Source organism: Rousettus aegyptiacus, unplaced genomic scaffold (genome assembly GCF_014176215.1).
Source record: "Rousettus aegyptiacus isolate mRouAeg1 unplaced genomic scaffold, mRouAeg1.p scaffold_m13_p_9, whole genome shotgun sequence".
In the NCBI taxonomy this organism is placed as follows: Eukaryota; Metazoa; Chordata; class Mammalia; order Chiroptera; family Pteropodidae; genus Rousettus; species Rousettus aegyptiacus.
In genome coordinates, this window is record NW_023416312.1 from 32,932,141 (window position 1) to 32,957,467 (window position 25,327).

The 25,327-nt window shown below is 45.0% G+C and overlaps 1 long non-coding RNA gene across 2 annotated transcripts; it reads right to left on the reverse strand.

Moving 5' to 3' along the window:
• Nucleotides 1-1,666: 1,666 nt before the first annotated feature.
• LOC118607840 lies at nucleotides 1,667-21,218 on the reverse strand. 2 transcript variants are annotated; one of them, XR_004952872.1, is made up of 4 exons: nucleotides 21,095-21,218; nucleotides 18,174-18,292; nucleotides 17,412-17,692; nucleotides 1,667-3,781 (listed from the first exon to the last, which is right to left on the reverse strand). It is a non-coding gene; the product is annotated as an uncharacterized LOC118607840 (long non-coding RNA). The 2 variants fall into 2 exon arrangements; XR_004952873.1 differs by lacking the exons at nucleotides 17,412-17,692; nucleotides 18,174-18,292; nucleotides 21,095-21,218 and adding an exon at nucleotides 7,150-8,605.
• Between the last annotated feature and the right edge of the window lie 4,109 nt (nucleotides 21,219-25,327).

Consider the following 25,327-nt stretch of genomic DNA (forward strand, 5'->3'; position numbering starts at 1 on the left):
GAGGGCAGGGCCTGGCTGGGATGCGAGGCTCTGTGGAGAAGCACGAGGTGCGTGGCGGCGGTGGTGGTTGCTGCTGCGCTGAGCCCTTGGAGAAGACGGCGGCAAAGGCGCGGGAGCCCCTGGAATCGGACAGAGCCGTGAAAACTTCTGAGCCTGGGCAGCCTCTGCACGGCTGGGCCGCTTCCGCCCACGGCCCTTCGCTGAGCCCCTGGTCTGGGTCAGACGCCCGCTGGCCGGGACAGCGCCGTTCGTGGCTTGCCCCATGGTGGCCGCGCTGCCTGCGTACGCGGTCTGCAGACCTCGGCCCGTCTCGGGCCCCACAGGTCGCAGCACTGAGTGGGGGCTCGGGCCGCCCTGCTGCTCAGGACGCCCAATCTCCTGCTCACAGTCTATGGAGAGTGGCCCTGGGTCCTCCGCAGTGGACGAAATGGCGCCGGCGGCGGCCATGGCGCAGGAGGAGGCACCTGCTATGCCACCGCGCGAGGCGCCATCACCTGACCGAGACGGGTCGCTCGGGACCGTGGGGACGCCGGCACCGGCATCATGGCTTTTGGCCTCGTGGGTGCCGCCAGGGACAGCGGGGACCTGGTTCTTTGGCCCTGCGGGGACCTCACCCTGCTGTTGCTTCTGTTCCTTCTCGCAGCACGACTGGGTGGCCATGATCCCAGGAGACCGGAAACCCGATCGCGCGGCTGAGGACGCTGCCTGGCTGGAGCGGGAGCTGGAGGACTGAGGAAGCTGGGCGGGACCCGGTGGAGCGTCCGCTTCTGATTGGCGAGCTCTAGACCACGTGACTCGGTCTTCCCGGAGCACGGCAACCTAGCTCCCTCTTCTGGCGCAAAACAGACAAGTGTGCTCCACCGGCCCTGGAGTCCTCTGGGCGGGTCTACTACATGAACTCCCCACCCGATCCTGGGCCCCCACGTGGGCGTGTGTCGGGGTGGGGGTGGGGGGCATGAACCGGGAGGCTGTCCATAGAAACAACTGTAGACGCCCCACATCAGCTCGGCTTGTCAGCACCACTCTGGGGACTCGACCTCAAGCCATGGCTTGAAAGGAATGCCATACTGGCCGGTTGCAGATATCTCCGAGCCAGGTGTCCCTCCTGGGGTGTGTTCAAAACACTGGGCCCCTGCGTGACCTAGAGGGGACGGTCTCGGAACTACTCCGGGCATCTGGAGGACCACCTCTGCGGCTCTGTTTGGACGGCGGCCTGGAGGCGAGAAAAAGGGTGGGGCCCACACTATCCGGGCTCGGGATGTTCAGCACTGCTGCCACACACCAGAAAGGGGAGGGAGGGGTAAATTGCCAGTAAGAGGCTTCCGCTGCCTTAGCTCTGAAGTATGGGCTGGAATTGCCTTGGATGACGAGTGATACTATCCATAAACATGCATCATCATTTGCTTGGGCTGCATAGCAATCCACTGCTTTGGCCCACTCTCTTATTTCTGTTGATAGAAATCTGCTGTGATGCACAGGCCTGAGGTCCACATTTGGACACTGATTGTTTTTTTTTTCTTGTCATTAGTACCAAAGGGCTGCACGTTCAGTACCCCAAACAGAGAAGCAAATGCAAGAGAGCGAGCACCCAAATTCTCACCCACCCACAGGCACGTACTGGGACTCTTCTATGTTGGTCGAAAAGCCATTCATCCATCTTTCACAGTTTAGTTTAGATTATTTAATAGAATCACTTAGCCACCGACATTGTTTGGTAAGCTGCTTTGGGGGTCCAGAAAACACCCTTTCCATGCCAATCAAGAAATGTCCACGAGGCCTTTTCTAAGGACAAAATACTCCGTTTACAGAAGCAGCTTACATTTGCAAACATACCAATACTGACTGGAATGGATACGGTTTCCAACTTTTCACTCTGTTCAGCAAGTCACTGGGAGATGCATCCTTCTGACTAACAATTGTTCACAGCCTCAATCGTGTCCTTGTTCTGGATGAATTCCCAGGAGAGGAAATCCTTGGTACGGGCCGTGCACACCTGTAATCCTTTGATTCGATGTTGGCAAGACGGTCTCCTGAAAGTCACCGCCATAGCAATTTTGGCTGAATGGAATGTGGTGTTTACTGGACCAGATGAGCAACTGGGGTGAAACACAACGCAGAACAGACTGGAATGGTATGGGGAGCGTTAAATTCTATGGAACAGAAAATGGATTTGACGTGTGATCAAGATCGGAATGGAAAATTGAGTGGAAAGGGGGATGGAATTAAATATCTAATGGCATGTGGAATAAAAAACACCTATGTGATGCTATCTGAGAAAAAGAACGGAGTGGGCTATTCGGCAAAGTACAATAGCGAAAAAATAGCGGGAAATCAAAAATGAAATAGGAAGGACTCACAGAAGGGAACAGAATATGCAATGTCGTGAAGTCAGTGGACTATGAAATTTGCACTATAGATTTAAAAGTCCTGTAATGGAATAGGGATGAATGGAATGACGCCGAGAAGGAAATACAGCATACGAGTTTGTAAAAGATGGAACAAAGGATAAAATCGGCATCAAATGGAATACGGAAAACGAAATATGGATGAAATAGTGGATGTCCTTGAATAAGAAATGCATGACTGGAGTGCATTCCGGTTAGCTACCGCTCCGTAACTTAGTGTCCTGGGACAATGAACATTTGATCATGCTCAGGCTCTGCAGAGGTGGAATTCAGACAGGACAGAGTGTACATGACTCGCATTTGCCCTACGATGTCCTTGTCGGAGGCCTCAGCTGGGAATGCTGGATCATCAGGGAAAGAAGGCAATCGGTGACAACTCTTAGACTTCGGCCACAGTATCTGGGTGGATGGTGGTGCCACTTCCTGAGGTTGGGAAGACTTGCGATGGGGGACACAGCGGGAACCGGTGATTCTCGTGGAAAAAATAAATTCTGGAAGGGTAACTTGTGTTTGCCTCATCCTTTCTATTCTGAATGTTTTCGATGAGCATAGGTTACTCTTACATTCAGAAGAATACAGCTTTTTACATTAGAGAAAGCAACTATTTTTTAACGCTTAATTACTACTTATGCTGTTGTAAGGAACCACGCTCTCTCGACTGCTACCTGATTCGTAGCACCTTGCCAGATGTAAATGGGAGAAGGCATGTAAAAAGTCATATATACACAATCCATTTGATGCTACAATTCCCTTTATGGGCATTGAGTCTCAAGAACGAAATAGATATAGGTACAGACACACATACGGATATATATCCGCACGATGTTACATGAACTAAATGATTCTTTTAACGTTCTATGGGTTTAATACTTTGAAACCACCTACATTTCCAGCAGGATCCTGGATGTCCAGACAATGAACTCCTGCAGATTTTATAGATCATTTTTCAAGAACTCGTAATGCCATTGGAAAATGGCTACACTACGCAAATAAAAAAAAATTGTAGCCTGAATATACCCACGTGTATTTATATTTCTCCATCCATCCATCCATGAAACCAGCCATCCATTTGTATAGATACCTAGCATCCTATGTATATTAAAATCTCATACACTACATAGCAGTGGTGCTCCCCTGGGACCACGTTGCCCTCCAGGGGACGGCTGCAACGTTTGGAGACAAGTTTGGTTTTTTTGTCACAGTGGGGGGAAAGGGGAGGCGCTGTCGGCATCTGGTAGATCAAATGCAGGAATGCTTCTTCAACTCCCTGAGTGCACAAGGCTGCCTCTTACAACAAAAAGTTATCTGGTCCAAAATGTCAGCAGCGTCCGGGTTGGCAAGCCCTGCGGCAGAGCATTGAGATCATCTGGAAAAGACTAAAACGAAATTCAAATCACAGGCAATCCTGTCAGTGATCAATAACTGTGGCTAAGTGTTTGGTATGTGTATGTCTTCAGTTTTCTGTGAGACTTTGGCATTGTATACTCAACAGAAGGGTATCTGTGCATTGACTTACTTCGTTTTAAGACTGAATTCTTCCTCCACAATCGACAGCTGGATTTCGATTATTAAACATATTAGTCTGTGCTTAAGAAATGCTGTACCCTGAGAACTGTAATTTCAGCTCGTTTTCCTGGAGGGCCGTCCCACCAACATCAGTCCAACATCGTCTGTCTCCTGATTTTCCCCTTTCCGATCAAAGTTTTCATTTCCAAGTACTTAGGTATTTGGTTCAAATAAAGGGAAACTGTTGCCTGTGACACAGCGATTCTGACTATACAGGGCAGTGTGCTTGACTAGCCACGTCACAGGAATCTCGTTGCCCTTCCTGTGACTGGTTTGGGATTGGGCATTTCCGAGGTGCAGTCGATGAGATACGGATGTAAATCCACTCAGACTCAGGAAAGTTCACTCATGATTGCTGGATAGCAAGTCGCTATTACAAAATGCAACCGGATTTTATATACTAGCATTAAAGGTATAAAGAGAAATAAAGTTAAAGGCCATGTCTTTTCTCGTGATTAAACATATTGGGGAGACCTTGGTTAATGAAATTATACCGGTTTCAAGTCTACAATTCTATGGAACATCATCTGTCTACTGCATTGTGTGTTCAGTCAAATCTCCTTCCGTCACCATATATTTGACCCCCTTTACCCTTTCCTACCTCCTTCTCTCACCCCTTTCCCGCTGGTAACCACCTGTTGTCTGTGTAGACGTCATTGCTTATGGCATCAGAAAACAGCAAAGAGCTTAGGGACGAATACGACAAAGGAGTCCCAAGACCTCTGCACACACATAACATTTCCGAGAGAAATTAAAGAAGACCTACATGAATCAGAAACACAGCAAGTTTAGGTATCTTCAAGTATTAGAAGACAACAGTACACACGTGAATTGAAAAGAGAATTTTTGTGAAAACGATCTATGGATTCAATGCAATCTCACGCAAAATCCCAGCAGTTTCTTTGAATCTGGAAATAGGCAAGCCTGCTCCTCAATTTTATATGGAAGACGCGGATCCGAGGACAGACCACCCCACAGAAGACAAGACTCTTCAGGACATTCACAGCCAGATAGCAAGACTACCTGGGACAGTATAATAATGAAGGAAGTGTGGTGCGAGCACACACAGATAGACAAACAGACCAATGGAAGAAAGAGAAGGATCCACGTGCAGACTCACACAAGCACGGTCACCTCATCTACAACAATTGTGGCACTGCTGTGCTCTGGCGGATGCATAGTCTTTTAATTAAGTGAGGCTGGACAAACTAAGGCGGGGGGAACTTTCAACCGCGAGGTTGTGTCGTGCACGAAAATGAATTCCAGAAGTTCAGGCTGACAGAAATTAACATCCAAGTACATCTTTTGGACCTCGGGGTGAGAAATACATTAGAAACAGGACAAAAGAAGTCCTAACATTAAAAGGAAAACACCGGAGCTTTGCAGTTTATCACAACAGGCACTTCTGTTCCTCCAAAGACCCAATTAGAGCGTGAACAGATAACCTCAGAATGGGAGAACGATATTTGCAACACGCGTATCCCACGAAGGCCCCATTTACAGGACACAACACCTCCTGAAATCAAGGAGAAAAAAGGCAATGTGATGCCAAGTTGGCACAATATTTGAATGGGACCCTCAGGGTTTAGGGCGTGCAACGAGCAAATACCAGTGAGCAAAAATACGAAAGCTGCTCAGCCTCAGTCACCAGGGATACGCGCGTCAAAGCCCCAGTGAGATACCAGGAGACGTCTACCAGAAGAGCCAAGACAACTAACAATATCGAGGGTTGGTGAGCATGCGGTGGGAGTGTAAGTTGGTGCCAGCCCTTTAGAAAACTCCTTGGCACGCTCTGTTAATGCTGAACAGGGGCGCTCTCTATACCCCAGCAGTGCTGTCTGTATTAACTGTCTATTCCTACATAACATAACAAACTACCATAAACTCAGTGACTTGAGAGCAATGTCTATTTCGTAGCTCACAGTTCTGTAGGTCAGAAGTCTGTGCGTGGCACGGCTTTGTTGTCCACTCAGTGTCTCACAGGCGCAATCAGGCTGCGTTTCTTTGTGAAAGCTCTGAGGAGGACTTCATTTCCAAGCCTGTTTGCATCACTGGCAGAAGTCAGCTCCACTCTAAGCTCCTGCAGTGGAGGCTGCTCACAGATCCTTGACACACAGACCCCTCCACCCCATAAACGCTTTCATGCTTTGAGCCTCTCCAGAGGGGCTCAGGGCATTTTAAGGGCTCACATGATGAGGCCTGGCCCACCCGGTGTTAAAGGTCCGCTGATTTGGGACATAACACTATCTGCACAGTCCCCTTTTCCTCATAAGATAACATAATCTGGGGAACGATGGCTCATTTGATTCATGGGCTCCTCTCACCGTCAACGAGAGGCGATTCCATGAGTCTGAAGGTCATCAGCGGTCATCTTAGAATTCTGCCTATCACAGCCTTTCCTCTGCCCCTCAGTGATCCAGTCAGTCCCACAGGCACAAGTCATTCACCCCATTCCACAGTCTCCAACCCCTCATGGTATTATGGCATCTGCTCAATTCCCAAAGCTCCTCGAAATCTCCTCAATGCACACTCCAAAATCTCATCGCCACAGTCATCTAAGTCGGGCATGGATGAGGTTCCTAGGTGTAATCTGTACAGTCCAACTCCTGGCACACGATCCCCCTCCAACTGGGGACCGGCGACTTTAAAATCACCAGCTATCTTCCCCCAACTCGCAGTGGTGGGACAGGCATAGGATAACGGCTATCGACCTTCCGGTTTAACACGGGAGGAAGTAGAAGGCAGAAAGGAGTTCGAGTCCCTGAGCAGGTGGGAAATCCAGCTGGGAAAACACCAGCCAGAATTCTCTGACAAAGTTCCAAAGCCTGGAAAAATCCTCCCTAGCTCTCCATTCTGACCTCCGGGCCCTCGGTCCTGCCCTCTGAACTACCCTTCCATTTTCGCGAAAGCTAGCAGGTGTCTGGAGCCGAGCAGTCTCTGTCAGCCTGCTCTCTGCCTGTAGACTACCAGGGGTCCGGCGGTGTCCAAGTCACTCCCTTTTTTGGACTTATGCACAGGTGGCTTCGCTTGTTCCTTAAGGCCCTTAAGTCAGTTTGAACCCGTGACAGCACTTTGCTTAATATACTTAAATATGAAGAGCCGAGCGAGACAACAACTTAGTAAGGATGCAGACACACAAACAAATAAGATTGCAAGCATGCTAGGGTTTTATTCATACCAGATCCTGATGGTTTTCAGTCCTAGCAGACCACCTGGCGATGCTGACTGAAACAGACACACGGTGAGCAGTAACGGTGATGTATCAACGCTGGGTTGATTGCCGGTCGATCAACCGTCGATCGGCGAAGAGGCCTCTTGTTCGGATGGACAGAGTCTTGGGCCAAGAAGGAAATCAAGGGACGGAGAGACACACTCCTGTGAGACAGAGAGAGTGCTCTGACTCAGGCAGAGAGTCCTGGAGATTTTATGTGTAGCGGTGATGTCTTCATTGTCTTATCAGCCAGGCGCACGGGTGTCTGGTTATCACCACGGTCAAAACAATTTCACTCCTGGGGTAAACATTTTCAGTTAGGCAAAACAGGTTGTTTACATTTCTGAGGTTTAACATTAGTGGAGCCACTTTACGCACATGTAATATAATTCAAATCTAGTTCAAACAAGGGTAAATAAACTCAAAATCCACATGTAATAAATTACTGTAACAGGCGGCCTCTTGCATTCCGTACCTTCTCTTTCCTTTTCGGTCCTAGCTCACAGTGTGCCCGCTGAAGGAAGTTTCTCAAGAAGACCTCTATGGACCTCACTGCATTCACTCTACTACCCAAATGCCCCGCCCATGCATTTGTTGAGGGAGATCCCTTCTTTTAGGGGGTCATGCTGGGTGGGCTGAGGGGCAGCAGCCTTCAGCGTCCCAGAGGCCCTGTGTGTTTTTTTTTTTAAGAAAATCTGTGAGACACACCCTTAGTCTCCTGAAAGGGCTTTTTGGTGGGAGTGCATCCTCTGGGCAACTTCTGTTCTTTCTTTCTGAGCCTCTAGCAAAAGTTTGTACAGCCACACCCTTGGCCTTTTCTCTCCATCGTGCTTTTCTGAAGCAGTGTCTCAATGCTAGCTTTTTTCCTCTCTTTTTCTTCTTTCTTCTAGCTCTGCCGAGAATTTCCCCAATCATCTACTCCTGGTTCCTTTTGTTTCTCATGTTTTCCCTCAATGAATCTTTATCCCCTATCATTTTACGAGCAGCAGCAAGAAGAAACCAGGGCACACCTTCGAAGCTTTGCTTGGAAATCTCCTCAGATATATATTTATGGTGGCCGTTGATCAGTTCAACTTTCCACCTAACTGCAGGGTGCAATTCTGCGAAGCATTCTGACACTCTCGAAATACCACAACCCTTCTCAGGCTTTCTAATCACATGCTCCTCACTTCTTAGAGGGCCCTCACTGTCAGAAACATCCAAGTCTGGAATTCTACTAAAAGTGCGTTAACAGTAATTTTGGCTTTCTCTAGGGCAATTTAGGATTTCTCTCCAATTCTCCTAATGGCTTGAGAGCCCCCACTGGCAGAGGTTTTAAATTGCAGATCTGTCATAAGGCATTGCTCCCATTGCTCGAAGCAATATCCAGGTTTGGTTTTGTTCTGGGTTTTTTTTTTTTTTTTTGCTCTTAGGCTCTCCACATTCTCCTACCTCCATCCTCTTCCTTGGGCATATGTCTGAATTTGTCCTTTGGATTTGCTTCTTTCCACACAACTGTAGCCAACAGTCCTGTCAACCTTTGGGACACGACCTAGCAGTTTCCGATAATGCTTCCCACGCTTCCTTCTGAGGCCTCAACCAGCAGCGTCCTTCAAGTTCAGATTCTACAAACAGACTGCCCAAACCGATTCAACCTTCTTCTATGGCGACTGAAACTTCCTCTGGCATGTGCCTCAAACTAATTCCAGCCTTCGCCCGCTACCCAGATCCAAAGGCACGCCCACTCTCTTACCCAGCACCCCTTACCCAGGTACCAAAATCTACATAAGTGTTCTTTGGCATGGAACACAGGATCATACCCTTAGCACCTTAAAACAGCCCCCATTCATTAACTCAGGGTTGTGCAGCTCAGAAGGCTGTGCCCGGTCTGACTGGCTTCTTTCCCTACACAGGGTCTTACAGAGACAGGTGGCGGTGGACTTGCTGTGTGTCCCCATCTGGAAGCTCTGGGCAGAAGCCCCTTCTAAACTCATCCATGTTCATAGCTGAATTCAGTTCTGGTTACTCAAATCATTAGGCCCCGTTCTCTTGCTGGCTATCACCCAGGGGCAGCACTCAACTCCTAGGGACTGCCTGAGTTCCATGTCATCTGGGCTCCTCTCAAAGCTCTCTCCAGCTTTACATCTAGCTCCCTCTGTCTCTGTCTGTCTGCTCCTCTCTCTCTCTCTCGCTCTTCACGCCTCTGTCTCTCCTCTCGCCTCTCTCTCTGTCTCTCTCTGTCTCTCTCTGTCTCTGTCTCTGTCTCTCTCTCTCCTTCCCTCCCTCCCTCTCAGCAACAGCCCAGGCACTATTAGGTGCTCAGCCAATTAGCTCTGGCCCATCCCCAATAATCTCCCTATCTTAAGGTCAACTGCTCTATGACTTTAATTATATCTGCAAAATCCTTTGTGCCATAGGACAAATACAATGTTGGGAGTAATATGTCGTCATATCCGCAGGTTCTTCCCCACTACTCCACGAAAGGCGATTACACACAGACATGGGTCACTGGGCATCAGCACAGAATTCTGGTTACAATGCAATCCCAGTTTATTCGCAACAGAAGTACAAATATGTTCTCCAAAACACAACAATGAAAACTTTCCCAGCATCATCACGGATGACAGTCAAAGACTGGAGGCAATCTGAACGTCTGTTGACAGCCGAATGAATAAATGCCATGTGGCATTCTGTGCTCATATCGTAGAACACTACACAGACATCAGACGGGCAGCTCTCCCTACGTGCAACAACATGGGCAGATCTCAGTATCAGAGGGTAGAGCAAAGGAGGTCAGGCATAACAATTCTGTGCTATTGACAGTTCTGTTTGTTAAGTGGAGAAACAGGGGCAAAGACCCTTATGGTGACATAGGTCAGGAGACTGGTGAACTTTCAGGTGCGATGAGTAGACAAGGGCATGAGGTAGGTCTCTGGGGCACCCGCCATGTTCTTTATCTCGGTCTCTGTGGCGGTCACATGTGTGTGCTCACTTTGGGACATGTCCTCATGCTGTCATTTATGGCTTGTGCTCTCTTCTCTTTGTGTGTCATATGTCAACACAAGAAAATCTAGCATAAATAGAGGGGAAACCACATATAATATAGAAGAAGAATTGACAGAAACACAGCTCGGACTTGAAATCCCTTATTGTGCATCTAAAATTGCAAAGGCTCAAAAAAAAAACAGTTATTTCTGCTGACTCGTATGACGTGAAACGTGACCTGACGAGACACCAGGCTCTCTTTGGTCCTATTTATCCTTCTTGTCATTAATATGCATGTGTTGCTGCAGAAATGTTGTTTTACTAGAATCAGCAGCGCTATTCCAGACCCTGCTATGGCTCTTAAGTAATGTATGGTATGTGAATTCTGAAACTCTGGGTCCCAAGAGTTTTAGATACGGGATTTCGTGCAGGTAGTACCAAAGGCTCTTGACAGAAATCTCTCAGCTGAAGACGGATCAAGTTGTCGAGGAATAAGAAAGACCACAGAGAGTTTGTCTGTGATGTACAGAATTGCTTCAGGTGTCTTTAAGCATTTCAGATGACGTGGGTTTTCTCCTTCGACCTACTGATATGGGGAATTAATAAAATATTAAGAGATTTCTCAACGTTATAGCACACTCTCGTGACTAGAGAATGGCCGGGATGTGGGAGACTTTCTATATCCCGAGGATCCTTATACACGTACACTTTAAGGATTAAAAAAAATTAAATCTATACTCCTCAGTGAGATAGACCGTATTCTTGTGTGTGCCTGTACGCGTTTATGTGTGTTTGCGTCCTTGTGAGCTTGTGCGCATGTGTTATCTTTCCCAGTTTGGGAGTCAGCGTTTAGGCTATCATCATTAAATAAATTTAGAAGTTTATCTTTGTTTCTAGCTGCTAAAGGAATTTAATAAGTCATAGGAGTTTGCGATTTCTGAAAAGAAGTTGACGACTCGGTTCCTTCTTGCCACTGCTTCGGTAAATGTAGTTCCCAAGATAGGTGGGAAAAAATACCATTTCGGATAAAGCTGTTAATCTTCCGAAATGTGCATTCCATGGGCTCAAGAGGAATTAAAGACTTAAAGGTAAGACGCAAAACCGTAAAATTTCTAGAAGAAAACATTGGATCTGCCTGTTGACCCAGCAATTGCACTCCTCGGGCAAGGAACACAAAAGGACGAATAAATAAATGGGTCCACATCAAACTGAAATGTTTTTGCACAGTGAAGGAAACCATCAACAAAACCAAAAGACCACCTACTGAATGAGAGAAGATATTCGCTTATGATATATCTGATAAGCCGTTAATATCCAAAAATATTTAAATAACACACACAACTCAACAACAAAAATAAAACAAACAATTCAATTAAGAAAACGGGCAGATGACCTACATAGATATTTCTCCACAGAGGAAATACAGATGGCCAGGATACTCAAGGTCACTCATCAGCAGAGAAATGCAAATTAAAACCACAATGAGTAATCACCTCACACCTGTCAGAAAGGCTATCGGCAACAAATCAATGAACGACAAGTGTTGGTGAGGATGAGGATGTGGAGAAAAGGGAACCCTCATACACTCTTGGTGGGTTTGCAAATTGCTACAGTCACTATGGAAAACAGTCCTGAGGTTCCTCAAGGTATTAAAAATGGATCTGCCTGTTGACCCAGCAATTGCACTTTGAGTATTTATCCAAAGAAAACCAAAACAATAATTCCTAAAGATCTACACGTCCCTATGTTCATGGTGGCACTATTTACAACAGCCAAGATATGGAAGCAACCGGAATGCCCATCGACGGACAACTGGATAAAGTTATGGTTCGTATATACAATGGACTATTACTCAGCCATAAAATAATGAAGTCTTACCATTTGCCAACGACATGGATAGAACTAGAGGTTATTATGCTGTGCGAAATCAGTGAGACAGAGAAAGATAAATACCATATGATTTCACTTATATGCAGGATCTAATGAACGAAAAGGACAAAGTAATCGAAAGCACATGTGCAATTATAGAGGACAATCTGGTGACGGCCAGAGTGGAGAGGGTCTGGGGGATGGGAGAAAGCGGTTAAAGAAGTAGAAATTAGTAGTAGTCGATAGAGGGTCACTGGGATGGGGAGCACGGCATAGTGAACGCAGTCCGCAGGAGTGTAACGGCTATGTGCAGAGCCGGAGGGAAGACAGAGTAATCAGAGGGATTGTTTCACAAACTATAAAAATGTTTATCCAAGGTAATGTGTACCTGAAACTAATAATAAAATAAAATACTAAAAACATGTGCATTCTAGGACAGGCAGAAGGGTGTACGGGAAAGAATACGGCTGCTGATATCGGACAGACTTAGGGGACATTCCCAGGTCCAACAGTGACTTAGTGTATCACTTCCGCAAGTTACTTACGCTCTTTTAGCCTTAGTCTTTTCATTCCTGAAATGACGATATAGTCCCGTCTTTCATTCTCTCACCATATCTAAGCAGAGGGCCATTTACCCATAATTACTCAGCCAATCAGTGTGCAAACCTGCTTCATCAGGAGTAACACGTGCCTATCCGTTAGCATATAGAGAGAACTGATCTCAAAAAGTGGGAGGAAATAACTGTTTAAGACTTGTATGTATTTGGGGGGGTTGCGGTTATCTTCATGAAACCCTGCCTAGAATTTCCTTGCATTCTTTATGTAACATTTCAATAGGCTGTTTCCACAATCAATGTATCACCTGTTATTTAATTTTCTCAAGTCATATACATATAAGTAGATAAAGGATAGGTACTCACACCAGCATTGAATGAAAAGAGAACTCTCTCGTCTAAATCCATCGACCCCCTCCAACACTTCAGGGGACACACACACACACACACACACACACACACACACAGTCCTCCTGCTGGCTCCCTCAGAAAACTACTTTCCACTTTTACCGGCTTCTCTTTCCACAGGAGAAACTTCATTGATCATCAGAGAACGCAGGCGGCAGTACAAATCACCAGGTAACATCTTGAGAGAGTGTTGAGTCTAGAGCATCAAAACTGAGATCTGCTTTCCTGGATCACAATCCTTTGCAGTCATCAGCTGGTAAGAACATTTAAATGGGAAATAAGTTAAATCATCTGAGGCTGCGTGTGGACTGGCAGGAGAGTGAGCACCTCTTTCCCTTCCTGCCCTGCCCCCACGCCTTCCTAGGGGACATCCACATCTTCAGGGTCTTTCACTTGAGCAAGGGGATCTTTCCCTGGTGCAGATGTGGAAAGATGCCCTGGTTTTGTGGCTGAGAAATAGAAGAGTAATCATTGTCAAAACACCCCCAGAGACTTCTGCATGACAAAGGCCTGCTCTCCAGGGAGAAGACTTTGCTGGAGCCTTATCTTAGGAGCAGGAAGTGTATTCCAAACACCCCAGCCCCTCCGGCCAGAGGGAAACTGAAGAGTCAAAGGCTTCCAGGCACCAAAATAAGGACACTAGAGGACCCGGAAGCCTCTGACACTACCACTACAGCAAACACAAAACACAGCCCAGCTGCCAGGCAGATTAACAGCAATATTAACAGGAACATAAACGCCCACTGACATCCGGTCCTCAGACCCGAAAGAACATGTCTGGCTTTCAACAACAACAACAAAAATTACAAAACGTACCAAAAATCAAGATAATGAAGATCACAAAGTGGCATTGCAACTAATCTCTGAAATGACACCCAGGCTGGAACTGTCAAACACGGATTGAAAATAACTATGATTCATATGTTAGAAATGCAAAAAGACAACATGCAAAAGCAGACGGGTAATGTAGGCAGAGAGATGGAAATGGAAATTCTAAGACAGGAATAAAAGGGCTTCCTAGAAATTGAAAACACAGTCACAGAAATGAGGAGCTCATCAGTAGACACAGCACGAGTTACAGAAGAAATGGTGAACTTGAAGATGGGTCTCAGTTCCAAAAATCTTTCCAGACGAAAACGCAAGAAGGAACATGAAACAGAAAAAGAATTTTAAGAAGTAACAACATCCTGCCACGTATAATTGAAAAAGGTCTGGCATAGTAATCCAAGTACCAAAAAGAGAAAGAAAATGGAGATGGCACAGAAGAAGGAACACTGGAAGATATATGGGCTAACAAGTACCAAAATAAATGACAGGCACCAAACACAGATTCAGGAATCTCAGCAAATAACAAGCAGCATGTATCCTAAACGCATGGGTGTGTGCACAGCCACCGCCCGACCCAAACACACACACACACACACACACACCCCTAGACATTTTCAAACTGTGTAAAACTAAAGAGAAAGAAAATGAAGAAAGAATAAGCTAAAGGATGAAAACTCCTTCCCTGGAGAGGAACACACATAAAAATTACTCAATTCTCACCACAAGCCATGCAAAGAATCAGAGAGGAGACTGAAATATTTAAAGTGTTCATTGAAAAGGAAAACAATGTACCTTAAATTCTATTTCTGGTAATATAATTATTTAAAAAAATGAACAAGAAAAAAGGTTTTTTTTTTTCAGACAAATAAAAGTGGAGCAATCCGATTCTCAGGAAATCTGCCATGCCAGACAGGTTAGGGCTCTCCTTCAGGCTGGAGGAAGATAGTGTAGCTCAGAAAGTTGGGTCTATCTCAGGAAAGGAGGAGTCAGTGAAGTAAAACGGAGCCAAAATACCATCTTTATACGCCCTGCTCTTGTGTCACCGAAAAGATCGCTGTTTTCTAAAATGCGATGGCAACAACAAATTGGGTGATTACAGCATATGGATGAGTGAAACGATGGACAGAGGTGTCCCAAGTAATGGGAGGAGGGATTTGGGAATATTCTGTTCACAGGTACCTGCACTACACCTGCAATAACAGTGTTATCTGAAGGTGGACTTAGACAAGTGCAAGTGTACACTGTAAACTCCAGAGCGGCCCCTAAACACAATTTAAAAAGCAGTGTAAGCGATATGCCAAGAGAGGGGATCATGGAATCACACGAAAAGCACAATGAAATCCAGCGAAAACAGAAGTACAGGGGCAAAAGAAACAAAGAACAGACGCAGTGAATAGAAATGCTGCAGTTGCAAACATGGTCCCTATTAATCCAATCATATCAATAATCACTTCAACAGAGAATGGTTTAAGACAAGAGTTTCAGAGGGGACGACAGAAAAACCCAACTACACTTGTCTGTGGAACATCACGCTCAACATCCATACTCCGATGGCTGAAAAGTAAAGGGATATCCTAACACTAATCCAAGGAAAGACACAGTGGCTATCCTAATTTCAGGAAAAGCGGTCATCAGAAGAGGGAAAATTGCCAGGGATAAAGAGGGACACTACATAACCATAAAGGGGTCAATTCTCCAAGAGGACATAACAATCCTAAATACATGAGATCCTAATGACACAGATTCCAAATGATAAGGTAAGGCCCGACAGATGTTTGGGAAGAATTACATACATCCGTGACTTCAGTGGGAGATTTCAACACGCCTCCGTCAGTGACCGGACAAATGAGCAGGCAGACAATCAGAATAGATAGCGAGAACCTGAACAGCAAGATTTGTCAACTCGATCTACCTGACTTTTACAGATTCCTCCATCCAAAAAAAAAGCCCACAGCCCACAGCCTCTCGAGCTCACGAGGAACGTTCAAAGGATAGACTAGATGTAAGGACATGACTTTAAAATGTGAAGGTATAAGAGTCATACAGAGTACATTCTCACACCACAATTGAATTCAGTTACGAATCAACACCGAAAAGGAAGGAAGGAAGGAAGGAAGGAAGGAAGGAAGGAAGGAAGGAAGGAAGGAAGGAAGGAAGAAAGAAAGAAAGAAAGAAAGAAAGAAAGAAAGAAAGAAAGAAAGAAAGAAAGAAAGAAAGAGCGCATGTCTGGAAATGAACGAAATGCTTCTGATCAACACATGCCCAGAAGCAGAAGACTCTGGAGAAACTTACAGCATTTGGAAGGAAACTAAAATGCAACTAAAACTTATCAAACTTTTCTGAGGCAGCAGGAGTATTGCTAAGAGGGAAATAACATGTATAGCATAAATTCCTGTATTTGCAGAGGAGCAAAGATCTAAGACCAATAACCTGAGTTTTCACCTGGGCAAAGTAGAAAACGAGAGCAACTGCAGCCTAAAGTATATGGAAGAAAATAAATAATAGGAAGTAGAGTGGAAATCAAGAAGAAGGAAGGCCGGAAAACCACAGTGAAAACAATGACACCAACTCTGGTTCTTTAACACGATGGATGAGAGAGGCAAACCTCTTCGTAGCCAAGAAAAAGAGACGGAAGACACCACTTATCGGTTTCGGAATTGAGAGAATGGATATCACTGCTGATCTCACGGGCACGAAAAGGGAAACTAGAGAAAAAAGGAACGCCATTTACAACTACAACTACAGCTCTGTGCCTGCCAAGTTGATATACGGCATGAATGGTCGGACTCCTTGAAAGGCACTAACTACGAAAACTCATGCGGATTTACAACAGCCAATATACGGAAGCCACCTGAGCAACCATCAATACACGACTTCATAAAGAAGAGGCGGTACAACGGAATATTATGCAGCAATGAAAAGGGGGAATCTTACCATTGCCGACAACATGGATGGACCTGGAGGGTATTATGCTGAGTGAAATTAGGCAGAGAAAGACAAATGCAGTACGATCTCACTTGTATGTGGAATATAAAGTACAAAGTAAACAAAACTAAACAGAAACAGACTCACAGATACAGAGAATAAACTGATGGTTGCCAGAGCAGGGATCAGGGGTGGAGAAGTGTTGGGGGCTGGGTAGAAAAGAGGAGAAATTAACAAGCACAGATCAGTCGTTACAACACAGTCACGAGGATGTAAAATACAGCATAGGGAATGGAGTCAATAATATCGTAATAACCACATTTAGGGCCACGTGGGTACTAGGCTAATCGGGGCGTTCGCTTTGTAAATTCTGTAAATGTCTAACCACTATGCTGTACACCTGAAACTAGTCTCAAATCATATTGAATGTCAACTGCATTTGGGAAAAAAAAACTCACACGGAAAAATAGATACCCTGAAAAGTTATTTCTTTCTGCCCAGGGCCCAGACTCTTCCCCTGGTGAATTCTAAATGAACCTTTGAGGAAGAAATGGTAGCAATGGGCCACCATCTCTTCCAGAAAATAGAAGCAGAGGGAATGCTTTCTTACTCGTTCTAGGAAGTAAGCATCCCTCAAGGGCAAGACGGACAAAGACACTGAAAGAAAAGAAAACTACTTACCCATTGTCTCTCATGAACTTTGACACAAAATTCCTGGCACAGACGTATTGGGTTCCAGTGCCATTTCCTAACAAAAGGAAGCAGTGTTCCTGGGATATCTGGCTGATTCTAGGAGTCTGGAGCGGTGTAAGATGAGGCTGGAACATATGCAAGATGGACATGTACGCGCTGAGCCAGAAAGCAAGGAACTGTTCAACAAGAAACCCCCCATAAAGGAGCGCACCGATCCCACCAAGGAGCCAACTGAAAAAGCTCCCTCCCATTGGCTCAAACTGGAACAACTGAGAAAACAAAAGAAACAGAACTTTGGCCTATAAACCAAATATTTTTTTAAAGGAAACCATGAAGCCATTATGATATAAATACATGCATCCAATAAATAGGGAGGCAGAGGTAGATGTTCCACGCAGAAGAATTCCAAATGCTTTACAAATATGCTCTGCCCTCGTGGAAAGCATGCATAACTGTCCACCAGTTAAGTGTGGTCTGTTCTTTATGACTTCTTCCCAGAGAGTAAAGTGTGGAAAGTGGTCAAAAGGGTAACTTGAAACTGGAGAAACCTGGCAGACACTATCTCGGCCAGGTGATTAAGGTCTGCTTCAACAGTCAAAAATTATGTTCTTATGGTGTACTCTTGATACAATTCGATGAAAATAGCATTTTACCACTGTGCTTTTTTTCCCCCATAACTCACAACTCCAGTCTACACATGAGAAAACATCAGACAAATCCCAACTGAACGACATTCCAAGAACATCTTACCGGCGACTCACTAACAGTCCAGGTCATCCAAAACAGGGAAAGTCGGCCACACTGTCACAGCCAAGAGGAGCCTGGAGTGACATGACAACCAAATGTAATTTGGTGGGCTCGAAGGGATCCTGGAACAGAAAAGGGACATTAGATGAAAATTAAGTAAATCTGATGAAAGTGTGGGCTTTAGCTTCTTCTGCCTCCCAGGCACCACCGGCGAGCAGCAGTGGGGGCCCCAGTGGCGCCAGATTAACTAAGCGGACAAAATTAGCAGGACCAAGGTTTTGAAAGATTCATTTTCTTAGGAACCAGACGGAGCCTCAGAAAGGAGGCCCGGATCTGCATGGGAAACCTAAACAAGGTGGCCCCCTTCTAAAGAGAAATCTTTAAATAGGCTCCAGCGACTCTTTTTAACATGGCTAATACAATGGGAAATATACTATCACAACCGGAAAAATCATAACCTCGATGAGACGAGATAACCAAGTGGCACCAACACTGAGCTGAATTCGATGTTGCGATTGCCTGACGAATGTTTTAGAGCAACCATCCTAAAAAATGCATCAATGAACAACTACAAATTCTCTTGAACCACATGAAAAAATACAAAGCTCAGAGATAAATAGAAGGCATAGAAAGAAAAAAAAAGTGAAAGGGAACATTGGACCCAGAACAAGAAAAAAACAACAAAAAAAGGCAACAGAAATTTTGAGACATTCCCGGACGGGTTCAAAGGTAGGGTGGAGATTACAGAAGTTATCATCATTGTACTTGAGGACTGATCAGTATAATATACCCACTGTGAGTAGGAGGCAGGTAAAAGACTGAAGCAAAACAACACGAAATAAAAACAAACAGATCCTTAGAGAATTTTAGGAAATTAACAACAGTTGCAAAATTCCACACGATGTCAGAGTCCCCAAAACAGGGAGTGGAGCTGAAGATCCTTCAGGAGAAATGATAACTTAAAATGTCAAAAGTTTGTTGAATAAAATAAACCTAGAGGGTCTAGAAAATGAGTTAACCGCATATAGTACAACTCCACACACACACACACACACACACACACACAAATCTAGGTCAAGACAGAAAACAGTCAATCCTCCAGAACTCAAGACAAAAACATTAAACACTGTGAGACGGAAAGAACACACTGATTATGGGAGAACACCCATTTCAATGAACGTACACTGCTCATGTGACCAACGGGGACCATTAGGAAGTGCCATGAAATTTTCTAAGCATCCAAAAATGTACCGCCGCACATGCATTTTGTATCCAGCATCAAGAATATTCTTCCTCATGAACGAGGGGCATATCAGGACAATCTCAGGCTTAATAAAACAAAAAGAATTTGCCGCTAGCAGATCCATGCTGGAAGAACAGTTACAGTAGGTGCTTGAAGCAGAAAGGAAATGACGAAGGGAGGACTGTGGGAACATCAGAAAGAAAGTGTAGCAGAAAGAGCACACGGATGGGACATCTTCCCCTTACGGCTTGCAGAAAGCGTATTTATTACATGGCAGAAAGAAAAATCGTAAAACCATTGGACAACCTGGGCGATTTCGTTGACAAGTGAGAAAGGCAAAGGCACCTATTTGGGAGTGAGGTTTCCATACTGCAATCTAAGTGGTGCAACCTGCTACCTGCAGACTGCGATAAGTCACATACAGATATTGTCGATCCCAGAGCAACCACTGAGAAAATTTCCCAGGCAAGACACTCAAAAACACCACTAAAAAAATCCAGATGGAATCCTACAGTATTCCATGTGAGGCACAGAACGCAAATTGACTACAACCACTCAAACGTAGAACCTGGCAGTGTCAGTAAGTCAGTCACACTACCGAGCTACACAGTGTTTCTATGAAAATCACTTCAATTTCAAGGATCCGGGCGCATTATTAGATGGATAAAGAAGGGAAACCGTCGTATCATACGAATGTTAACTAAACAGCAGGAGTAGCTAGCTATATTACTGACATTTGTGGCCTGCCTCACAAAGGAAGTCAGTAGAGATCAAAACAAAGCACTGCATCATAATCACAGTAACAGAATCCATCCTTCAGGAGGAGTCTTCCCTGAGCCCTCCTATGCACCCTTCCCACTGGTGTGTGTGGGGTGGCGGTGCGGGCGGGGGGGGGGGCTATCTGTGTGTTCCAGAGCCCTCTGTTTTTCCCCAGGTCATGGTAAAAATCACACTGTTTTAGTTACTAGGTGTGTGTGTGTGTGTGTGTGTGTGTGTGTGTGTGTGTGTGTGTGTGTGAGACGGACCCTAACGGATTGTTAAGTGCTTTGGATAACCTGTTGCTGGTGCATATCCTCAGAGTCCAGCACAGTAGCTGGTGTCCAGCAGATGCTCAGTAAAAACCGCATTATGACTGAATTTCAGGCCAGTGAAGGCCGTTTTGTTAGGGTCAAGGGAAGGGTCTCTGTACCTGCTATTCAACAAGTGGCCCAGCCCGCTGATGCAATGAGGCCGCGCAGTAACTTACCAGCGGACCGGGGACGGTGGGCACACGCCTGGAAGGCTGCAGGCGCCATGGGCAGAGTGAGGCGCCCGCGCTCAGCCCCGGGGACGAAAGCGGCCCGGGGATCCTGCCGCCGCCCGTGCAGCCATCGCGGCCACGAGCGCGCGGCGCGCACCTGTCCAACCCCTGGGCGGGAGGCCGGCGGCGGCCAGGAGGGGACCGGCAAGGCTGTGGCGGCGGGCCCGAGAGGCGGGCTCCACAGGTCCGCCGCCACCCCCGAACCGCCGGCGCCCGCCGTGTCCCCATAGCATGATGGAGCTGGGCGCACAGTGGGAGCGCTGGGAGACGTTCGGGCAGCCGCCCCCTTCGTGCCGGACACCTTCGGGTGCCCTGGCCTGGCGCACTGCACCAGCGGCTGCCACCGCGGCGCGGTTCAATTTGAGCCCGGGCCGCGCAAACCTGTGAGTTCTGGATCGCAGCTGCAGGCTGCGCAGGAAGCAGCCCCACCGCCACTCCTCGTCCGGGCCTCGCGCTCGTGCTAGGTGCCCAGAGCGGCGGCGCGTGCCCGCCCCACACGCACCGGACGCCGCACAGCTTCAGCAGCAGCTGCGGCGCGCAGAGTTTCCACGCTGTCTCCCAGCCGGCGTGTACGGCGTCACGCTGCATTCCCTGGAGCAGGGGACGTTTTCCTATAGGCAACGCCCACCAACACGTGGGGGCCCCTTACTCTCATACTAGTCCACGCCCTGCTTTAAGCACTTCAGCAAATTTGCCATGTAAGTGTTTTGGGTTTATGGCTCTACAGGCATCTGCTCCAGGGAAGCACATCTCAGCCGTGGACTTTCAGGGTGGTGGTTTGTCCTGCAACCTCATTTCCCCAATGGGTTTCAAGTAGTAATTGAGTCAGTTTGTCCAGCATCTTTTTGTAAAAAAGGGGGAGTGATTTTCATTCTCTTTACACAAGGACACTGAAACCAGAAGTCCTCACTTGTGGCCATTTTCCAATATGCTACAATCAGTATAAAGCTATGATTTAGAAATATCATGATAAAGTCCAGATAAACAGAAAGGATGAAAATTGTCTCGGGGAGGCAGGGCAGGAGTGAGCGGTATGTGTGAGTGTGTGAGTGTGTGTGTGTGTGTGTGTGTGTGCGTGTGTGTGTGTGTGTGATTTTAGAATCAAAGGATTTCTGATTTCCTTACAGGCTAGTGTTACTATTGAACTTTTAAGATCATCTATGTACAAATTTAAGAATAGGTTATGCATTTTATGTAGAAATAATCTGTAGAAATTTTATGTAGCAAAATACATAGAAATAAGCAGCTAATTTCAAGATTAAATAAATGCTGAAAAACACATACAATTCCTAAAACAGTTATAACCTCCCTGTTGTTGATGTTAATTGTGACCATTTGTAAATTAACACTCATTTTACTCTGATCCCAGCAGATTTAAACATTAATCGACTGGAGGAATAATGTGAAAATCGCGCTTTGCTGAATTTGGGGTAAACAATGCAAGAGAGGGGACTACATTCCTATTTCCCAGATGAAGAAACTCAGGCTCAGAAGATTAAGTAACTTGATGAAAGTCATACACTAAGTGAGTGGTGGAACAGGGACAGTCACCCAGGTCCATCTGATATCAGGATCTATGTCGTTTATTGCATATCTTTCTCCCTTTCCTACAATGCACAGTTTTGTATAGCCACACCTCTATCAGAAAATGTTGTTATTCTTCCACTGGGATTGGGAACCAGAATTACTGTTGAGTGCACAGCAGCAAAGTTGGACAATCTTACTGTTCTTTTGCGGAATCACAAATTCCTTAATTTAAAAGGCTTCGAAAGTTACAAGAAAAGATTGAAAACTTCCAAATGTACTTAATAAAGAGAGTCTAAACCCTGATTCCAGTACCTGGAAGAGATACTGTAGCACATACATGCGCACACACGTGCGCGCACGCACACACACACACAGAAATAGATCATACATGAGGTAGGGATCTTTCTCATTAACAGATTAAATTTTTATCAAAAAAGTTCTACTGAATCAAATTTTAAAGTATATAAAAATCTACCACATCCCAGTACTTTCCTAGTCATGAGAGCATAATGTATTATTAGGAAAGAAGCCAAGAAGTCAAAGGAGAAAAATCATACAATCATCTAAAGTGCTGAACAAAGAATTCAATAAATTCAATTAATCTGATTAACAGTAATTTTCCTTAGTTCACGTCAGCTTGACCTGTTGTCACCTCTCAGATTTATGTAAAACCCCTCCACTACAACACACCCACAATCCTTTATCGAAAACTCTTGGGGACCAATTCTTTCAGAATTCACACAGCATGCATTAGAGAAGATCCATAGCAGGGTCTGGAGTAATACTACTAAATGTCACACAACAATATTGCTGCAGTGAAACATAAATATTCACTCCAAGATATATGAAGATTACAAATAGCCTCATGTCAGTTCGGGTCAAGTTTTATGGGCAAACAAGTCAGAACAAGTAAGTTTAGTTTCCAAAGCATTTTCAATTTTGGAACTGCCTATAAGAGATTGTGAGTCTGAAGCATATTTGTCAAATCTTCTTGCCTTTTATTCTTTTTTTTTCTTTTAACTGTTAGGTTTTCTCCCTCCAGAATGCCTCATTTGTTTAAATTTGTTTTTCAATTCCAGCTGACATAAAATATATATTAGTTTCAGGTGTACAACATAGTGATTAGACATTTATATACCTTACAAAGTGATCACCCAGTAACTCTAGTACCCACCTGACACGATAGGTCATTACCATATTATTGACCATATTCCCTATGCCATATTTTACATACCCGTGACTATTTTTATAACTGGCGATTTGTATTCCTTAAACCCTTCGCCTTTTCCAGCCAACCCCCAAGACCCTCCCATCTGCCCCCATCTATTTGTCCTTCGTACATATGAATTTGTTTTGTTTGTTTGTTTATTTTTGTTTGATATTTAGATTCCACATATTGACCTAGCAGTTATTCCCTCACCCCCATTGACGTAGAACATACAAAGGGAATAAATCATAAGGGACAACTTAAGGAAATTTCTCAAAGTGAACACATGCATGTGACCACCAACAGAACGACACTAGCACCCTGGAAACCTTTACTAGGCCCTTATCTAACATTACACCTGAACCTTAACCACTATTCTGATCTATGTCTCCATATATTCATTTTACCACTTTAAAAATTTTATAGAAACTGAATTATCAATTAAACACATGTTTATGCCTGGTTTCCTTTGCTCAAGAATCTGATTTGGGGAGCTATTCTTATAAGTATCATATAGGGATATTTGCTTATTTCGTTGCTGTATGGTATTCTATTACATGAATAAACCACTTTTGTATTTATTCATTGAACTATTGATAATCACTCAGATTGTTTCCAGTTTGCAATTATTTCTACAAACACCAATATGACCATCCTTAGTCATGTCTATGCATTTATTTGACATATATTTCAATTGTTTTGTAAGCAGAATGCTATGCTGAGGCCCAATGACCTTTGTCTTTGTATAATCTCCTCCCATTGGGTGGAGATGGAGCCTGTGTTTATGATGAGATATCACTCCCATGATTATGTTAAATTATATGGCAAAAAGCATTTTGCTGATGTAATTTAGATAACACAGTGAGTAAAGAGGAAAATCGGATTCAAACTCAGGAATTCTGACCCCAGAGCCAAGCCCTAGAGGCGATGAGATCTCAAAAGTCACAAAACTGGTCTGAGCCTCAATTTCCACATCTGTAACATGGGAATAAATGTAGGCTCTCTGAACCGAGGTTGTGAGACATGCTGCGGGAGGTAAAAATAAAATTAAAAAAAAGACCTACTTTCCTGATCTAGTCCTTACACATCTGGAGACTTACTCAAAAGTTATATGACCAATGTAATAGCTTTTAAAATATGCATTCCCAGAAACATCTCCTTGAGTCCCGCCATTTTTAACGGCATGCCCAGTAGGTTTTTGGTTTCTTTCCGGAGTTTAATTCTTTTTCTCCAGTTTAGTCTGTTAGTGCAGGAGATGGGTCCCTTTGTGTCCTATTGAAAGTTACCCAGGGGCTGACTATAGACACCATTTATCATTGGCCATTGGGGAAAGGCCTAAGTGGAGGCGGCACAAGTTCAAGGAGTAAGGATACTAGGGGATGGAGATTCTGGGGAGATGATGGCAGTGGTGGCTGCACAGGATTTCAATCTGACCAAACAGCCATATAAAAAGGGAACAACTAAATATCAAACACCAAACCAGAAATGCACGTGCAATACTTGCAACAAATTCTGGTTGCAAGCTCCCACACCAAATCCCCACATTTAAGTAAATCAGGATAAACCACAAACCCTTTCACCTCATTTAAAAACCAGGGTACATGAAAAAAAATCAAGCCAGCATTTAAATTTTATTCACCAAAAATCCATTACAACCTGGAAAAGGGGAATCTCAACTCAGGGGCAAAGGGCCATCAGCAGCTAAGTGCTAGGTAATGGAGTCCTGGGAAGAGGGGGCTTCAGAACTCACAAGGTTGGTTGCTATCTCACACAGTTCTTGGAAACCTCACAGGTAACAGCGAAGTAGGCATTCCATTAAGCGCAGTGGATGTGGATTCCTTCCTTGGGACTTATGAGGATGCACATGGAGGGTCACAACA